This window comes from Adiantum capillus-veneris, chromosome 5, assembly GCF_014529385.1.
Source record: "Adiantum capillus-veneris isolate H3 chromosome 5, ASM1452938v2, whole genome shotgun sequence".
NCBI lineage: Eukaryota > Viridiplantae > Streptophyta > Polypodiopsida > Polypodiales > Pteridaceae > Adiantum > Adiantum capillus-veneris.
The window spans coordinates 103,891,757-103,910,862 of record NC_140935.1 but is presented as its reverse complement, the minus strand read 5'-3'; positions in this window follow the sequence as shown (position 1 = coordinate 103,910,862).

Genomic DNA, 19,106 nt, shown 5'->3' with positions numbered 1-19,106 from the left:
ATCTCATTGCAGATTAAGTGCTCGTGCAACTTACCAAGTATGCAGATTTGTCATTCTTGCACACGCATTGTACGTCTCTCTCAAATCAGTCTCGTTGTGGATTAAGCGCTCCTGCAACTTGCCAAGTATGCAGATCTATCATTCTATGTTTTGTAGCATATTATTTTAGCATTTGAAAGGGCCTCTAAGCTCCCGTCTGCAGCATTGGCAACCAGTAGCAAGGCTACTATGAGGTAAGGGGGTGGAGCGAGCTAGAAACCAAAGCAAATGACGAAGAAAATTTGGCCGCTCGTAGAGAATTTTTTTTTCATCAATTTCTATGAACTTAAGGTTGCGGGTTGCTACTCACAAGTTGTGAATCAACGCTTTACATGAGCTGGCTCATACATCATGGGGTACAACGATGATAACTTTCAAGCATTCGGATTTTCTTTTCTCTTTTGGGTTTTCTTCCTATGTTTTAATGTTTCTTTCTTATTATTACGGGCCAAGATAAACTAAATATCGCTAAAGTTGAAGATGCGGACAGATTCCTTGACCGACTTCATTATCTGGTTCGGGAAGTGAAAGATCTCCCAGGCATCTCCCTCCTCCTTCCCTCAATGGCTTCCCCAATGTTGGATGAACTTTGTATCTTTGTATCTATGATCAGTCTGGAAAGTGGGAATTATAAGGACATGGTCACGCGAGGCTTAATTCTCACTAAGCTTCGACAGTTACTGACAGCAACGTAGAGCGTCCACCGACGGCAGCAGCAAGTAGAGAAAGAAAGGGCAAGGCGCAGGCAGGAGAGAGAGAGAGAAAGCAACAGCTAACTGAGAGTAGACACGGACATAATCTTGTGACTATGCATAAATAGGCATAGTTGACGTACGAAAGCCGATGAGAAGCTTTGGAAAACTGCCATGCGTCAGGGCCTGTCTGCTAATCGACGGAGAGCTTAGCCTCGTGTGACCATAGCCTAAATGGAGAAAGCCTCACGCATGAAAGGCCAAAATGAGGGGCTGCCAGCCTGCCAGAGACATGATGCTGGAATAACAAAAGGAGTTGATGATTCTGAATTGCTGGAAAAAGGTGATGCGCTGCCCTCATCCTTCCATCACCTTGATCATCACCATCCAAATAGCCTAATAGGAGGCCCGTAGCCTGTAGGGGGCTCGGGAGGCTAGAAGCAGGGTGCCGTGGAAAACCCGGCAGTTTGCTGAGCGACAGAGACAATAGATATCTAGAGAGAGAGAGAGAGAGAGAGACTCCAGAGTGAGAAGAAGAGACGGAGAGAGAGAGATCACAGTGTCACTGTTGTCATGACTCACGTGTGGTTGGGTGTGTGTAATGAGAGAAGTGCGAGAAAAGTGTGTGTAGTGAGCGGAACTTGGAAGAGGGAGATCGCCTGTTTTTGGTCCCCCGTTTCCCCTCTTGTCTGGAATCCGCTAACCATGCTTCTCTCGCTCAAAACGGTGAACAAAACAATTGTGACTGTCCAATGCCCATATATAAGGCTATGGTCACACGAGGCTTAGTTATGAGTTATTTGAACAAATAACTAAGCCTAAATTTTTTAATTTTTTTACCATAAAGGGCGTGAGAATTACATTAAGAAGAGACAAAATGTTACATCCGATACAAAATACAAGGCTTGGAGTGGGCTCAGGGTTGCTAGCTTAGACCTGCTACATTCGACATTAGATACAAAGGAGCTACAGACAGTCACGGGGTGTCACCCAGGCTAATCCCCCCAGGAAAGGAGCTCATTACATATTGCAGGTGGTTGATTAACCTTACTCCATTGTTAAGTTGCCTCCTTACTCTTTCCCCTTCGGCCTTGCACTCGTCAATCATTTTCTGCAGGTTGGAGTACGAGCCATCCAGTAAGATCTCTTGCTGCTTGATAATGTTTGCACTGTTGTAGTACCCCATACAGCCCATGAGCACTTTATAGTTTGCTTGGTAAATCCTGCACTGTTCAAGCTTTAGCTGATTTACCTGCATAGAAAAGTGATAAAATAACACTCTCAGAGTTTTAGTCTAGTAAACCTCATCATAAAAACAACTATTCCTTTCTTTCCAGATGATCCAACAGAATTCACCTCTTATCCTATTCCTTACAACAGAGAAGAGCCCTATTGAGTCTCCAAGGAGGAACCGTTTCCAGTTGGGGGTGTACCCTATCCCACTTACTAAAGGGGACAATATTTTTCTGTTGGCAGGACAGTTAATGAAGAGATAGGGGATGTCTTCTTCATTCCCATTACATCTTTTGTTGAGCCCATCCCCGAAGCCTGCTTGGCTCTTTTTGTGGCCTGTCCACACTGCTTTGTGCATGACCAGCCAAAGTACGACCGAGTGTTTGGCCGAGGTATCTTGATGCCAGAGCCTTTTAAATTTAAAGAGCCACTGCCTTTTGTCAAGGGACAGGTTCCATTTTCTGTGTGGGGTGGCATGTAAAGACTCTTTTAGTGTTGGAGGTCGGTTTGGAGGGTTGGCGAGAGCACCCCCTCCTGCCCAGTATAGTGCCTTATGTGCACGGTTAGGCAGCTCAGAGAGCATCCAATCTTGGTCCTTTGGAAAAATGGTTATCCTGGCCTAGATGAGGGTGAGTTCCCACAGTTGCAGTTGGTACCTCACCAGAAGTTCAGATTCGTTCTGCCACCTGTACTCAGTTGTATTCCACACATCTTTCCAAGTGATGATCCCTTTCTTCTGGAGTCTTTTAGCTTACCTGTGTTGCCTCTGGGTTAGTTGGGCGATAGGGGGGAGGGACCACCACATTGATTCAGTAGCCCTTAGCTGTCTACTATATTTAGAATCTCAGTTGATTCTAATAAGGTTTTTGTACCTGTTCCAAGCCGCCCACAAACATTTGAGTAGTTCTGACCCCTTAACTACTACTTCTAGGGGTCCAAAAAGAACCGTGGTCCAGGGAATGTTGGTGATTCCCTTGTTCCCTTTAAAATGGAATTTGTGAATATCATGAAACAGTCGAGAGGACCATTCTTCACAACCGGGTTCTCCATTGCTCTGAGGATTAGTTTTAAAGCTAGTTTGTCTGCCCACAATTCAAAATTACTGAGGCCGAGTCCCTCTAGTTCTTAAGACAGACAACAGACTTCCCAAATTACTTTCGCAAACTAAGCCTCATTCTTGGTCACACACAAAAAGCAGCATTAATTGAATAACTATGCCAATTTTGGCATACTTGTGAAGTTCAAGGCTTAGTTGGGAGGATGAATGAATAACTAAGCCTCGCATGACCATGCAAGAGGTTTCATTATTCATTTAATGCCCTATCTGGGCATAGTTTTCTTAGTTATCTATAACTGATAACTAAGCCTCGTGTGACCATAGCTTCAGAGCGCGTTCACACTGGCAATGCCAACATTTTGATCACGTCTGCGATTTTTGGCTGCTTCTGTAAAACAAAGCCTTGGGAGCTAACTCTGTCAAAAACGACAGAGTTTGATGGAGCAAGGCTTTGTTTTGGAAAAGATCGCAAAAAACTTTCAAGGCTAAGTCTTTACAAGCGCAACAAGACAACGCAGCTCACGTCTGCTTCACCTCCTCCACCATTCACTCGTGCGAATCCACTCTAAGGTAGGTTTTGTTATGGAATTGATATTTTATTATTTGTTGCAACTAACATGTGGAAAAGACTGGGACCGAGCTAGGCCTATGCGAATGAAAGTATATACATTGTACATTTTATTATTCAAGTGCTCTTTTATGAGCTTTGGCCATTTATGACCGGCCGACTAGTTTGTACTCAATTTGACCATTCAAGAAATCTATAAATGAAATACGTGCAAGAGGGAAATGGTCACTCTTGCACGAGGGGAGATTGCACCCAGCGTCGTCTTATTCTTCTCTTCTCTCCTCTCTTCTCGCTGATCGTGCTGCGTAGCACTCCGCTCTAGGACGTGCGCCTGCACGTGCTCTCTCACTCTATCTCCCTCTTTGTCTCTCTCTGCTCGTGTGCAGCTTGATTATGTGCAAGGATGGTTGCCAGGTATGCAGTTTTGTGTGTTTCATCGTCTATAGTATATAGTACTAGTATTTTGCAGGGCTCTCCGCGCTCCCATTGTAGCAGTGGTATCAGAGCCAAGGCTACGCTCCAAATATTGAAGATTCAGATAATCAGACGAAAGCTAAGTGCAATCATCTAAATTTATTAGTCCGTTCCTTTTCCATACGCATGATTTTCACAAAAAAGTTAATTAATTTTAGGATAGTTAAGTTCAATCCCTCATCACATTAGAATTTTAAGTAACTCGAATAAGATAGCTAGAATCGTGAAATTGAGTGTTGAAGGACCCGTAGTAATGGCACAATGATTAATTAGAGGCTTTAGTTTCTACAATAGTGGTAATTTTTTTAATTTTTTTTTGTGAGTACAAAGAGACTTAATGAAAGTTTATAGAGCTGGAAAACAAGTGGAAGAAGAAATTAAGGCGATTTGTTGTAGTAATAATCAGAAGAGACCTTTGAATCGTGTCCGGAATTGTGCAACTATGTCCAAGATGAACGACAAGGAGAGCAAGTAGGATCATGCAAGTATAAGATGAAGGAGAAGAGACAAGAGTAGAAAAAAAATTTAATTGCCACACCCCCAACAGAAGATGCTCAAAATAGCCGACCGGGTGGGAATTTCAATAATCAATACTCCACCTGGCACACAGTGTCGAGGTGGTTCTTTTGCTTCTGGCAAGTTGGAGACCATTGAGTTCGATGCTATGAGGAGGGCCTGGCTCTAAAGAGCTCGGGTTTTAATTAGAAAAGAAGGCAATATTAAAAAAACATAAAATAAAATGGGAAAGGCTCGGGAATAGCCATGCCACATCATCTGTAGCTGTAGACACCTTGAGAAACCATCGACAAGGCTATGACAGTCGCTGCCCATCCATACTCGTACTTTGGCGTAGCCATCCCATAGCCTGGAGAGCGTCACTGCTGACATGCATACGCCAGCAATTACAAGTAGCTCACACCATCTTTTTCTAACGGAGAGACATGCAGGTAGCTGCCAATCGTCCACTCTCTCTCTCTCTCTCTCTCTCTCTCTCTCTCTCTCTCTCTCTCTCTCTCTCTCTCTCTCTCTCTCTCTCTCTCTCTCTCTCTCTCTCTCTCTCTCTCTCTCTCTCTCTCTCTCTCTCCCTCCTCAATTGCTGGATGCATGCTAGGCACCACCATGCAAACTCGAACTCTCTCTCACTCTCTCCCTACCACCCATTACTCATGCGACAACTGAACCTTCTCTCTCTCACACCCTCTTCCTGCCTGTCCAGCCACCACCCTTTTTGCTTGGCCAACCACCAAACCGACACACACACACACCCTATCTCAATATCTCTCTCTATCGCTGGTTCACCACCATACATCTGCCTCTCTCTCCAGTCGCCAACCACTCCCATGCAGTGGTTCTCTCATCCCCCGCCCCACTTCTCATCACTCGGTGGCCGCATGCAGTCTCCAACCACTCCTTTGCGGCTGTGATCATCTGCCAACCCACCCTTATCGTCCCGCTTCTCTCCCTCACTTGAGGCATGCCTCCGTTCGACACCCCGCTTCTGCCTCTCTCTCTCTCTCCCAGCAACATGCTGTCTCCCTCATCATCTATGCTCACACACACACACACACACACACATACACATAGTTTGTCAACAGCCAGCACCTCGCCATCTAGCCGAACAAAACTCTCGTTGTCTCTCTTTAGTCATCATCCATCTCTTTCCTATTGTGATGAACCAACCCCATCAGCAGCTACATGAAACACAAGGGCATAGCATTTGGCGAGCGCTGCCCAAGCAGGCTGGTCTGGCGAGGTGTGGCAAGAGTTGCCGACTGCAGTACACTCACTCTCTACGGCTTGGCATCAAGTATGGCAGCTTCTCCGTGGAGGAGAAGAACTCCATCATCCAGCTCCACGCCGTTCTTGGAAACCTGGCCTTCCCGTTTCCATTTGTAGCTCAATATAGTGAGCGTTTCTCTTGTCTTTCAACAGTTGCATGATTGTCGTGCTGCCTTTATTCCCACAGCTCCCAATCTCCCTCAACCTATCATGTGGCCCACCCGGACATCCACCATGGTGCATTGACAGTGGACTTCTCGCAGACCGAGTGTGCGAGTTGACACTTGAGCCAGACGAAGCAGACATCCCCGCCAACAATGACTTCCTTCAATCCTCCCAGTCTCTTACTCCCGGACTGCATGCCTATCCGCCTGCACACTTGCTGCAAGTTCCATTCTCATAGCGACGGTTATAGCGACGTTTACACAGAAGTCTATAGAGACGCTCATAGCGACGCTACAGAGCCATAAATAGCGACGGTTATAGCGACGCCCGAGAGAATTTTTTTTTGGTGACAGGGCATTGAATGCCCTGCCACCCATCAACCATATTGTACTTGATTCACTTTTTAAAAAAAGTGCAAGGGTAGATAATAGACCCAAAATAGTCACCCACAAGATGCATTGTTTGCAAAATTGACAAGCGTAAAATTGACAATTGTACACATCATAGGCAAAATGAATTGATTGGCAAATGTAATAATGACAATTGTACAACATCATAGGCATAAAGAATTGATTGGCAAAATGAACTGCGGTGACAAATGTAATAATATACATGGTTCAAAAAGACGTATAAAATCCGTCTCATGATACATAAGCTATGAGAAACCCTAAACTAATGCTATCTAGCTACGGCTAAACTGACGTCGTCTAGTCAGACGTCTCATCGCGTCCAAGCGGCGTATCTATCGGATTCTGCAAAAAAAGACAATAAGACAGCTTTCAGTAAGTATAAACATATAACGACATTTATAAAACAATACAAAAAAAAGAAACGAGTAAACCCTAATACTAACCATGCCGCCGCGAGAACTGTGAATGTCCATCAGGGCGTTTAAGCCCTTCCTGCCTGCGTACTCGCGCTCGTACAGTGTGGGATCACGTCCTGTCATCGACCACTGTCAAAACATACAAAGATTTCATTATGTTAGAATTAAAAAACTCATAAACCCTAAACTATCGAACATAAAGAGCAATGCGAAAACACTTACAAAATCGGCCTCAAATGATGCCCATCCAGTGCTCCCCAAGTGGTGCGAGCTCCCTGCCTCTACTCGCGCTCTGGCTGCATCCTTTTGTTGCTTCCACTTGTCGGGATTCTCGCGCGCTGCTTTCTTCGCGTTCTTCCAATCTTCTTTGGCCAGCTAATCTGGCCTGTTCCACCCATGCTTGATTGCTTTTTGCACTTCGGAACGCTTGTGTTTGCAGTATTTGCGCATTCGAATCTTCATCAGGTATTCATTGAAGCGCTGATCCGGTGTTGGAACGGGAAACTCATCATGAAGTATGCTGATGACTCTGTCTTTTAAATCAGTTGGTACTTCACTCCATTTGTTTAGTATGTAGTGTCTAAACAGCTGAGAGCAAAGACCACGCATGCGCGAGATCACCTTCTTGCCGTCATCATCCATGATGAGGCCGCCACTGAAGTCGACGGTGTAAGGCAAGCCCTCTGGCCGGTGACACGTGAACCTGGGTGTCCCGGCAGGGGTCTCTAGCGGCGTGTCGATGGGGGTACGGACGTCAGGTGTCTCCACCGGCGTCTGGGCCACGAAGCGAGGAGTGTCGAGTGGGGTGGCTCCTGGCGGAGTAGGTAGAGGTGTGTAGCTGCTAGGAACAGTCAGCCGTGCCAAACCTGGCGTAGATGGCGATGCTATGGCTGGTGTGGGGGCGGGCAAAGAAGGGGAGGGTAAAGAGCCTCGTCGAACACGAGGAGGTGTGGAGGCATCGGTGGCGGAATCCCCACAACAACCGCCACCGCCACCACTAGAGCGCCGGTGTCTAGACGAGTGTGAAGCTCGTCTCGTCGTCGCCGAAGCTTCGGAGCGCGCCGAATGCTCCGAAAGAGAGGGAGATGCAGATGGAGTAGGAACGCGCGATGATGCACCAGAGCGATGACGCTCCACGTACCACTGTCTCTGCTGCAGTGACAAAGAAGAAAGAAACTCCTCATCATCCATACCTGCATTAAACACACGAATATTTAAACTTAATATTGAATGAATAGAGTAGACAATGACGCAAAGACCATTAAATACAATGACGTAATGACGCATATAAATACAATGACGCAATGAATTGAGTGATAGAAGAGGCAAGTCGAAAACTCAGAATTTTCAATCAAAAGATGTGAGCGCGAGTAGAAAAGAGCGTTATACACCATGGAAGGTACTTAGAGAGCCAGAGATTTTACAACACGGAGCAAAATTGTTCAAATACAATATTTGTGGCTTTAAGAGATCTCTCTCTCTCATCCTCGCATAACTCATCATAACTTCCTATATCTATATAGAGCTCTCCGTTTAAACACATATCCTTTGTTTCATTTTGTAGCTCCTCTGCATGCACACCATATAGAGTAGTAGCATCTTGATGCTCGTCTGGCACCACCGCAGTGGCTTCTGATTGAGCATCTTCTCTGATCTCCTCCATTGATGCTGTTGTGATTGGCACATGGTAGCCTTCATACGTCCTTGCACTACGAGGGGCTACCTCTATGACGTACCACCAGTTTGATGTAGACTTTGTAGTATGAAATATTACCTGCCAGAGCCACATAACTTACATGAGAGCTTTCAAGCACATAACTTGTAAAAGGGGGATGTTAACTATTTACATACTTACTTGTTCACAATGCTAGGGTAGTAGGAAAGTGTCTCTTAGGTCAGTCCATTTCTTAGTAGAATCCACCTCAAGAAAACCAGACTCTCCTCTACGCACAGTAGCGTTGCGACCCTCCATGATTATCTTGAACCATTGCACGTCGAACAAGTCGACAAAAAATCCTCTGTAATCGATCCTCAAAATCTCTTGTAGTGTGCCGAAGTAAGTGAGTTCCGCCACCACAGGATCTGCATCAGAGGAACGTCGTCGACTAGACTGTTCAAATTTTGCCATGATTCCACAATCTTGAGTAAAACGCTTTTTGTCGATTCGTTCCACCCTAAAATGTCGACCTTTACACCATGCTGCTGTGTAGGACTTATACTACAACGAACAAAGATTATGAGTGGCCGTTCAAACATTTAGAAATAAAGTCACTAGCTAGTCATACATTGCAAACTTACCTTGGTCGCGCAACCCCGAGAGTACTCCCACTCTTCCTCAGTCACTTCGTCACCGCATTGTTGTGCGCTTTTCAATTGGTTGTGCAACCATCTTAAGCTCATGAAGGTTGGTAGGCTCTCCAGAACTGTCGGATAGTGCATCGGTGGTCCTCTTCCCCATCTCCACTCGATTCGTGCCCTTTGTCGCTCTTGCTTTGCATCCTCATATTGTGAAATCCACTTTTGCATCACTCGATTGTGAAGCATGCAAAATCGGTTGATTTTAGCCTCTAGATCTTCCGTCATCTTCTTCTCAACACCGAGATTGCACATGACAATCCCAGATATGCGCTCATCATCTATGGTTCGCCATAGCGTGTCCCGGGCTTTATCAAATCCGTCTAGCCACTCTCCAATGTACACTAGGGACTCTGATACCAACCAAACTTCTGCCATGCTACCCTCTCGACGTGCCTTTTGATGCACATATCCCTTAAGCGTTTTCATGAAACTTTCTAAGAAGAACATCCATCTGGAATGAACTGTGCCAGCTATTTACACCTCATCAACTATGTGAACAAGAAGATGCACCTGAATGGTTAGCATGGTAGTAGGAAAATGTTTCTCAAACATGCACACAAGCTCCGCAGCATTTAGCTTGGCGAATGGTATGGAGTCTACGTTGATCTCCTTTTGTGAGATCCATTGCACCAGCTTTGCAAGTTTGTAGATTGTGTTACGGATGTCGAGAGACAAACATCCCTCAATGCCAACCGGTAAAATAAATTGTAAAGTATGTGCAGCAATAATATTAAAGTCCACATTTTATGCAATGATATTAAAGTCCACTATGAACAAACCTGACACATTTTATGCCAATCGTGTGACTTCAAACCGGTAAGCTTTCCTTCTTTAGTAAAACACGTTCGGAGCGAGTGCATTACGCCAGTGGGAGTCCGCAAAGATCGAATGGTCTCTTTTACTTTGCGTTCTTGGGCTCCTGTGAAAATCCATGGTGCTTTAGGGAGTTTTATCGATCCATCAGACGCTGTTTTGCTCCATACGATCCACATTTCTAAGGTCAACTCTGGCTCCCAAAGTATCTTTCTTGCCGGTCAGATGGTCCCATAGTAGATTACCCACATTCTTGAATATGTGCATTGGATCGAGCAAGCGATTGATCATGAGTCGGGGCCAGTATGGTAACTCGTACCATAGAGATAGTCTCTTCATCCCTGGAGGCAATCTGTCATCGCACATCTCCTTCTGCTCTAACCATGCTTGTGCAGACATCCTTGGTGGCTCTCTTCCCAAAAAGCCGTCGCGTAACACATGATTCTCTGGAAGATACGCTTGATGACCTTCGTAGATTTGCTTCTTCAGTGAGGGCGCCCTACGTGCATTCAGTCTAGGTCCACATGTGACACATGCTCTGTATCCGCTTGTTTGGAGCCCTGCATGTATACACATGATAATAGATCAACTATGGGAAAAAACAAGATTTACAGTGTCTGGGTGAGGAGTGTCAATAGATCACCTGAGCATTCTGTTAGCCCGGGATAGTCATGCATGGTCCACATTAGAATGCCTCTGATCAAAGCATTCCGTCGTCCTGTGTGTCGGCTCATATCCACCACCTCTATGCCAATCCACAATTGTTGTAGCTCTTCCAATAGTGGACCAAGATACACATCCATATTCTCCACTTTATATCGCCCTAGCACAATCAAGCTTAGCCATAGGTGCCCCTTCTTCGTAGTCAACCACGGGGGAATGTTGTAGTTGATGATGACAATGGGCCATACACTGTAAGATGTTGATCTTTGACCAAATGGATTTACGCCATCCATAGCCAGGCCTAAGCGCAAATTTCGAGCTTCCCTGGCAAAATCCGACCATGTTCCATCTATATGTTTCCAGGCTGCGCAATCTGCAGGAATTCGTAGCACACCATCCGAAGATTTATTCTCCTCATGCCATGATGCTAGGGCGGCCATGGACTTACATTCGAAGAAATGCTTGATGCGAGGAAGCAGAGGAAAATGTCGCAAAACCTTTTGTGGAATTTTTGTCCCGTGGAGATCTACTCGATATCTTTCGGAATCACATTTCGGACACTTCTCCATGTCTATGTATTCCCCTCTGAAAAGAATGCAGTCATTAGGACAAGCGTGGATAGAATTGTAATCCATCCCCAAGTTTTGCAAAATCTTTCTTGCTTCATCTCGGGAATCTGGCATCACATTGTCAGCTGGTAGTATGTGCTCTTTAAGCAATCTACATAACATAAAAATACGATACAGTCGTGTAAAAATCTATCAGATCATTATACATTTAGAGTTTTATTAAAGTAAACTAATTGTAATAGATCACCTGAAAAGCGCTGTGACGCTAGTGTCACTCCATCCAAACTTTGCTTGCATGTTGAGAAGAACCAGGAGTGCTTTCAATCTAGACATACGTGCTCCATTATACAATGGCGTATCGGCTTCACTTTTCATATCATCATAGATAAGCCTTTCTGAATCCATGATCGTCTCGATCATTTCATCAATCTCGGCCACAAACATTGCCTCGTTGGGAATGTGCTCTGCATGATCATCCCCCAAGCTGTCAGAGGCTACATCTTGTGGCCTCACATATGCTGCTTGACCAAAGCGCCTGCGAACACGTCTATTGGGTTGCAAGATTGCTGCTTGTTGGCCAGCGTCAGAGTCCGACGAGTTATAATTGGCAACAACTCGATCTATAATAGATGGATCGAACTCCCCAAATTCGCGAACGTGCTGCAAAGAAACACGTCTTGTCCGTCGCACAGCATGCTTGCATTGATTACAAGGACATAAGACCCTCGTTGAGAGATAGGTGTTTCGGTTGGACGGTCCCACATCCTCGTCACTACTCATAATGAGGATAAAAATCTTATAACCTGGACAAAAAATTTAATATTCTATTGGCATTTTTCGTCTTATCTCTCTCTCTCTCTCTCTCTCTCTCTAGCTCACATTCTCTAGTCATGTCCAATCCCCGCACACCTCAGTCTAGAGGTGCACGGAGATCAGAACCACCGGGTTATAATCTCGTCTTTATTGGTCAATACCTATATTTGTGGGTACAAGAAATCTACACACCCACGTCTACATGATACTGCATGTAGTGGACAAAACCCGTTTGCCTCTTCTCTAGCTGTAGCACTTCACAGCATCTTAACATCTTTTCACAGTAGATCTTTTCACCGTTCGTCTAACTCTAAACCCTAAACCGTAAGTAATTCTTGCGTGGACTCGATCTAACGTAAATAAGCGTAAATCTAAATAAACGTAAATCTAACTAAAAATAAACCTAAATCTAATTTAACGTAAGTCTACATCTAACCTAATCTTTAACGTCTTTTGGGATAGTTTCCTACGACGTTAAAACTCTCTTCTTCTTGTGTGTGTGTGTGTGTGTGTGTGTGTGTGTGTGTGTGGGTAAACCTAAATAAACCTAAGTCTAATCTAATATAACGTAAATCTAAATCTAACGTAAATTATGTTATATTAAAAATAAAGAACTAAACTAACAGGGATTATAAGAACCTTAAAACTCATTTAACACATAATTTTTCACATAACTCGGCAAGAGTTGGCATTCTCATCACTAAAGATGTGAGAGTTAACTTCCGGTGGTGAGGCTGCCTCATCTCCATCCACATCTGACGACAGCAATTGGCCCTTTAGACCGTTCTTGCTCTTGTTACTAACTTTGAAGTTGCTGTTGAATGACTAGAGGTTGTCTAGATGGTCATTGTGTCGGGGATGTAGTGACTCTTGCCGCCCTGAAGATCCACCTTCTTCCCTATCTTCTGAAAACATTTCACCAGTACTTTTGGATCGACGGAGCCCACCATGAGTGAAGGCAGCAATACCCTATATTCCATTGAGGGCTTTCTTCACCCGCTTCATGCAGGCATCGCAGTCTATGGAGACCTAAATCTAATCTAATATGACGTAAATCTAAATCTAGCGTAAATAAACATAAATCTAATTAAAAATAAACCTAAATCTAATCTAATTTAACTTAAATAAACCAAAATCTAATTTAACGTAAGTCTACATCTAACCAAATCTTTAACGTCTTTTAGGATAGTTTCCTACGACGTTATAACTCTCTTCTTCTTGTGTGTGTGCGCGTGTGTGGATGTGTGTGCCAATAAAAAGAGATAAATGGTATAACCTTTCTATCACCCATGCCAAGTATGATAGATTGGTTATGCCATTTCCCTCTTGAATAATAGGTCTTGAGTTCAACTCCTCGTCGGCTAGATCTTTAGGTCTTTTAATTTTAATTAGTTTCCTACGACGTTAAATTAGTTTCTCTCTCTTTCTCTCTCAATGTGTGTGCGTTTTTTTGTTTATGCATGCTTTCTCTCTCTTTTCCTCTCTCAATGTGTGCGTTTTTTGTTTATGCATGTTCTCTCTCTCTTTTCCTCTCTCAATGTGTGCGTTTTTTGTTTATGCATGCTCTCTCTCTCTTTTCCTCTCTCAATGTGTGTGTGCATTCTTTGTTTATGTATGTGTGTGTGCGTTTTTGTTTATGTTTGTACTCTCTCTCTCTCTCTCTCTCTCAAAAACACTATGTGTGTGTGTGTGTGTGTGTGAGAGAGAGAGAGAGAGGGAGAGAGAAAGAGGGGAAGGGAACATGAGAGTGAGGAGAGGGAAGGAGCATACCTGGCTCTCCTTCCTCTCCTCGTGTGTGTGTGTGTGTGTGTGTGTGTGTGGAGAAGAAAGAGAGAGAGAGAGAGAGAGAGAGAGAGAGAGGGGGGGAGAGCGTCACCTGCTCCTTGCTTGAGGGCGCCGAAAAACTCAGATCTGAGATCTGAGTTTTTGGGCGCTCTCTGTTATTTTTTTAGCCCAGTCGGCGTCGCTATGAGCGTCGCAAATTTACTTGTAAATTTGCGACGCTCATAGTGACGCCGGGAATTTTTTTTTTGAGCGTCGCTAATATGAATAGCCTCTTGTAGTGCATGCATCAAGAAAAACGATGTCGCTCCTACCATATGCGTGCATGCTCTTTTGGTAAGCTCTCATCATGTAGAGTCTGCTCTCGTTGATCAACTCAATTGGTTCTTCTCTTCTACTGATTGTCTGCTTGAGGCTAAAGCTGTCTTTGAAAGCATACCCTTTCCTGGGGTGCACTCATGTCACGGCATTCCATTATCTCAGCTCATTAATATGGGTCTGGAGAGAAGGCTGAAGCCTTGAAGTTGTATCATAAAATGCAACAACGGCTCTTGTTAAGGCCACCGCCTATATGTTCTCATGTGTTTTGAAAGCTTACAAGATCCTATATGAGCAAATTAAAGCGAGCAATCTTGTTTTTGTTGTTGTAATTGTTGTTATTGGCAACACCCTAGTTGACATGTTTACCAAAAGTGGGGAACCCCAACAAGCAATTGAGGTTTTTAAAAGCCTGCCAATGAGAGATGTGGTTTCATGGAGCTCCATTATTGCAAGCTTTGCCCATCATAGACATAGTTTTGCGGCTCTAGAGGCCTTTGATAAAATGCAAGGGCTATCATCGACACCGGGGGCAATCCTCTCAGCCACCAATGAATTAATTTGTAATCTCTCAGCCACTCAGACCCTTTACCAATCCAATGTTCAAATTTCTCTCTACACCTTTGTTTGATATTTTTGTAGTGCTTAATTTGAATGGTACATACATATTTAGGACAATAGGATGATGCCACCGGGCAATAAAGATCTTCTAACATTATATGTTGAAGCATTTTGCAAATGCACATACAAACCCCTTCTTATCTCAGTAGATGTCTCTAGGCTAATCAAGACCAGAACAAAAGCTTTTTTAGAACAAAATTCAATGTATATTGTGTCATAGTTCTTTGGTGTGGAGGAATCCTTGAATTAGATTGTCGAGGACATAAAACATATTAATAAATAAATAAATAGAGTAGGATAATTAAACCCAAAATATAGTACTATCTGGTCTATCGTGATGCATACATTTAGTGTAGATGATTTGAAACATGCACGTACGAGCGGCCAAACAGAATTAGGACTCTAAAGAAACAACTCACACTTTTCTCTTTTATTTTTTTTGGTTAGTGACACTAGGTGATCTATGCTATGTACTTAGAACTGCAAACGTTTTCTTTCCGCTCAATTGTCTCACATTTGTTTCATTATATACTAATCCCTTATGTAGTTGTAATTGCAAGTTCATGACTAATTATTAACCCCACACTACCACATTTTGGATCTGTTAGCTATAATTTGGTCTAAGTTTGCTAGCTGCAGCACTTGTACCTCTCCCCATATGCCAACAATGGTATATATTTTCAAATACAATATACAGGCTTATGGTATGTACATCAAATACGTCATTTCTCTTTTCATATTTCATTTCTTTGCATTGTGTTTTAAGCTGAATACTCAATCATTGCTAAGGTCATGGCTTCTAATTGTATTTTCATTGAGATGATTTTTCAATAGGCTACACAACATTTTATTGTCAACTCAATACTCCAACACTATTACGGTCAAGGCTTACTACTTGCACGTTATGATGTTTTATTGCCATGATTATTCATTAGCTATGCAGCTCGTCATTTGAGCTAGGGTGCTCAGGGATATCGAGCCACAGTTTGTAAGTGCTTTGCTACTGGAACATACTCTAATTTGGTGTCAAAAAGGTAACAAATATTTTCTTCTTATGCCTTGCTTGGTCCATTGGTCACACACACACAGATTCGCTGATTTAGGCAGTGTGTACATACTCATCTTGGTGCAGATCCGCTGATTTAGGCAGCACATTGATAAATTGTAGATTCATGATTTTTTAAACTTATACCAAATGCAGATTCGCTGATTTAGGCAGCATTAGTGCAGATTCACTGATTTAAGCAGCACGTCTTATTAGTGCAGATTCGTCGATTTAGGCAGCATGTCTTATTGGTGTAGATTCGCCGATTTAGGCAACACCGATCACAAAATCATGCTGTAGTGGCTGGCCACCACTGCAACTGGTATGATTTTGTTACCCGGGTACATAATGAAAGTGATTTGGATTTGGAATTAGATTGTGGAATTGGAATTGGATTGGGATTTGGTATTTGATGGTTACTACAGCATTGTTTATGACATGAGACTTGACATTGTGCGATTGATGATGAGTGTGACCAATGATATCCTGATTCATCAGTATATGACATATATTGCCTATTCTAGTGGTATGGGACACTAGAATAGGTAGTATGTGGATGACGGCAGGCATAAGCAATATTGTCTAAATTTATGAATTTTGTTACTATTTGATACAGATTTCTAATCATTGTTTTTAACAAGTATTATTTGCAGATTTCTATCTTCGCAAGTGAGGCCAGTTGCTTTCCAACGAAGAGTTATGTTATGGAATTGATATTTTATTATTTGTTGCAACTGAAAGGTGGAAAAGACTGGGACCGAGCTAGGCCTATGCGAATGAAAGTATATACATTGTACATTTTATTATTCAAGTGCTCTTTTATGAGCTTTGGCCATTTATGACCGGCCGGCCAGTTTGTACTCAATTTGACCATTCAAGAAATCTATAAATGAAATACGTGCAAGAGGGAAATGGTCACTCTTGCACGGGGGGAGATTGCACCCAGCGTCGTCTTATTCTTCTCTTCTCTCCTCTCTTCTCGCTGATCGTGTTGCGTAGCACTCCGCTCTAGGACGTGCGCCTGTACGTGCTCTGGGGAGGTTAATGGTAAAGAAGGTGAGAGAAACCATTGAAGGTGCAGGTTTGAGTGAGGGATTGAGAGGAATGTGTGTGTGTGTGTGTGTAGAAGTGTGGAAAGAGGTGAGAGAAGACTATGGGCTACTTGTGAGAAAAGTGGGCAGACTGGGGTCCACTCAAAAACTCATATCTCACCGCTGGTAGCTCCAAAAATCATGAAAAAAATTGAGGTGATTATTCAAAGCGTGGGCTACATTGTCTCTTTTGACCACGGATCCAAATTCGGAGTGGAGATGGATATTGAAAATCCCAGCAAAAGACCTGTTTTTTCTTCACAAAAAGTCTTCAGTGGCCCCCTCCTTTGTTGAATTTGTACAATGCATCTAAGAGTGAGCCCCTCCTTTGTCATATCATAATACAAAGCATCCAAGTTTCCCTTGACACATCCATGGAGGAGGATTATTGGTGAATAAATAAATATATACATGGTGGGACTAGTGTATGGACTATTCATGGACTTTAGCTCAATGAGCACATGGTGTTAGAATAATGAGTAAAAATAATAATAAAAATATGGAGGAGTTATGGATATGGAAAGATATTGGAATCATATGATATGGTCCCTCTTTGAATTATTTTGGGTGAAAGAGGAAAAGGTATGCAAGTAAATAATATAATAAACGTGACCAATGAGTAGAAATCAATTTTTTGTTTTCACGAGGGTGAGGGTGAAAATGTGGGAGTGATTTGTATAAAGGAAAAATATAAGGTTAGAGTATGTACATATTGGCAAAAAATATACTTATGGTGTAAGAGGATGAAAGAAGGCATACACAGGTTTAATAAAACACACACCTAAGTATAAATATTTAAATAAAATACCAGAATAATTATAAAAATCTCTATATTTAGGCCATATATATCATGCAATATTTACACACAAATGGGCCATAATATATATATATATATTTTTTAATTTTTATTTTTTTGACTCAACTAGCCCAATGACTAGCTAGCTGAGGATTTTAAGAAGATATGGGAAAAGCCCCGTAACTCACACACGCCTATGTACAGTGAAATTGGTAGGGATAGCCATAGTGTTTGGGTGAATTTGGTAGGGTGAGATAGCTTACTATGGCAATTACGGAGAGCCAAAAAACGGCTATCACTATGTAAGTTTGGACTTGAGGATTGCAAACCTATTGACACTCCCATGGAAAGAGGTTTGAAGTTGAGTCTACATGATGCTGGCGATCCTGCTGATGTCACTCTTTACCAAACTGTTGTTGGATGCCTCATTTATGTATGCAACACGAGGCCAGATATTCAGTTTGCAGTCTCACATGTTAGCAGATTTATGCATAGCCCAGAGGATTTGTCGCTACCTTAGTGGCACTTTACATCTTGGCTTGTTTTATCCCAAGGGGGGATCATTGCTGCTAGACTTACATGCTTTTTTGGACTCAGATTGGGCTGGTTGTTTTGACACGTGAGTGTCCACAAGTGGTTTTTGTTTCATGCTTAGAAGTTCATGTATATCATGGTTGAGCAAGAAGTAACCTAATGTGGCCACTTCGAGTTGTGAGGCTGAGTACATGGCAGTCTTCACAGCTACGGTTGAGTGTGTATGGCTTAGACGCCTTATGGCTGATTTGGGTGTTGGATAGGATACTGCCAACACTATCTACACTAACAGTCAGAGCGCATTGGCAGTTGCGAGGAACCCAGTTTTTCATGCTCACACAAAGCACATTGAGGTGCATTACCACTATGTCAGGGAGAGGCTCTCAGCAAGAGAGATCAGCTTGTCTTATGTGCCAGCATAGGACAACCTTGCACATCTTTTCACAAAGGCATTGTCTCGTGAGAACCTTGAATCTTTCCGCAAAGCTTTGGGCTTACTCCCCTTTGTGGACTGATCATGTCCTCAGGGCATGACACTTGCCTTTACTCATGTGCCAACTCTCGTTCACCGCATCATTCCAAGGGGGATTTTTTACCATATACATGTGGTAGTGATGTGTGTGAACACACTAGGACCGCTGAGGAATTTTTTCCCTCTTTAGGGGGTTTTGTCCCCTGAGCATTGTATGTACGCCCATCACTCTAGGGATATCCATCTTTCCATTGCATACTAAGTAACACACTCTCTATTGTGTGTCTTGAGCTTCCTTCGTCTTCTCCAAGATGTGTGCGTTTCTCTGCAACCCTAATTCCAACAATGTGGAGGTAGTGAAGACATCTTTCAGCCTCTTTGCACAAAATTTGTCAGTG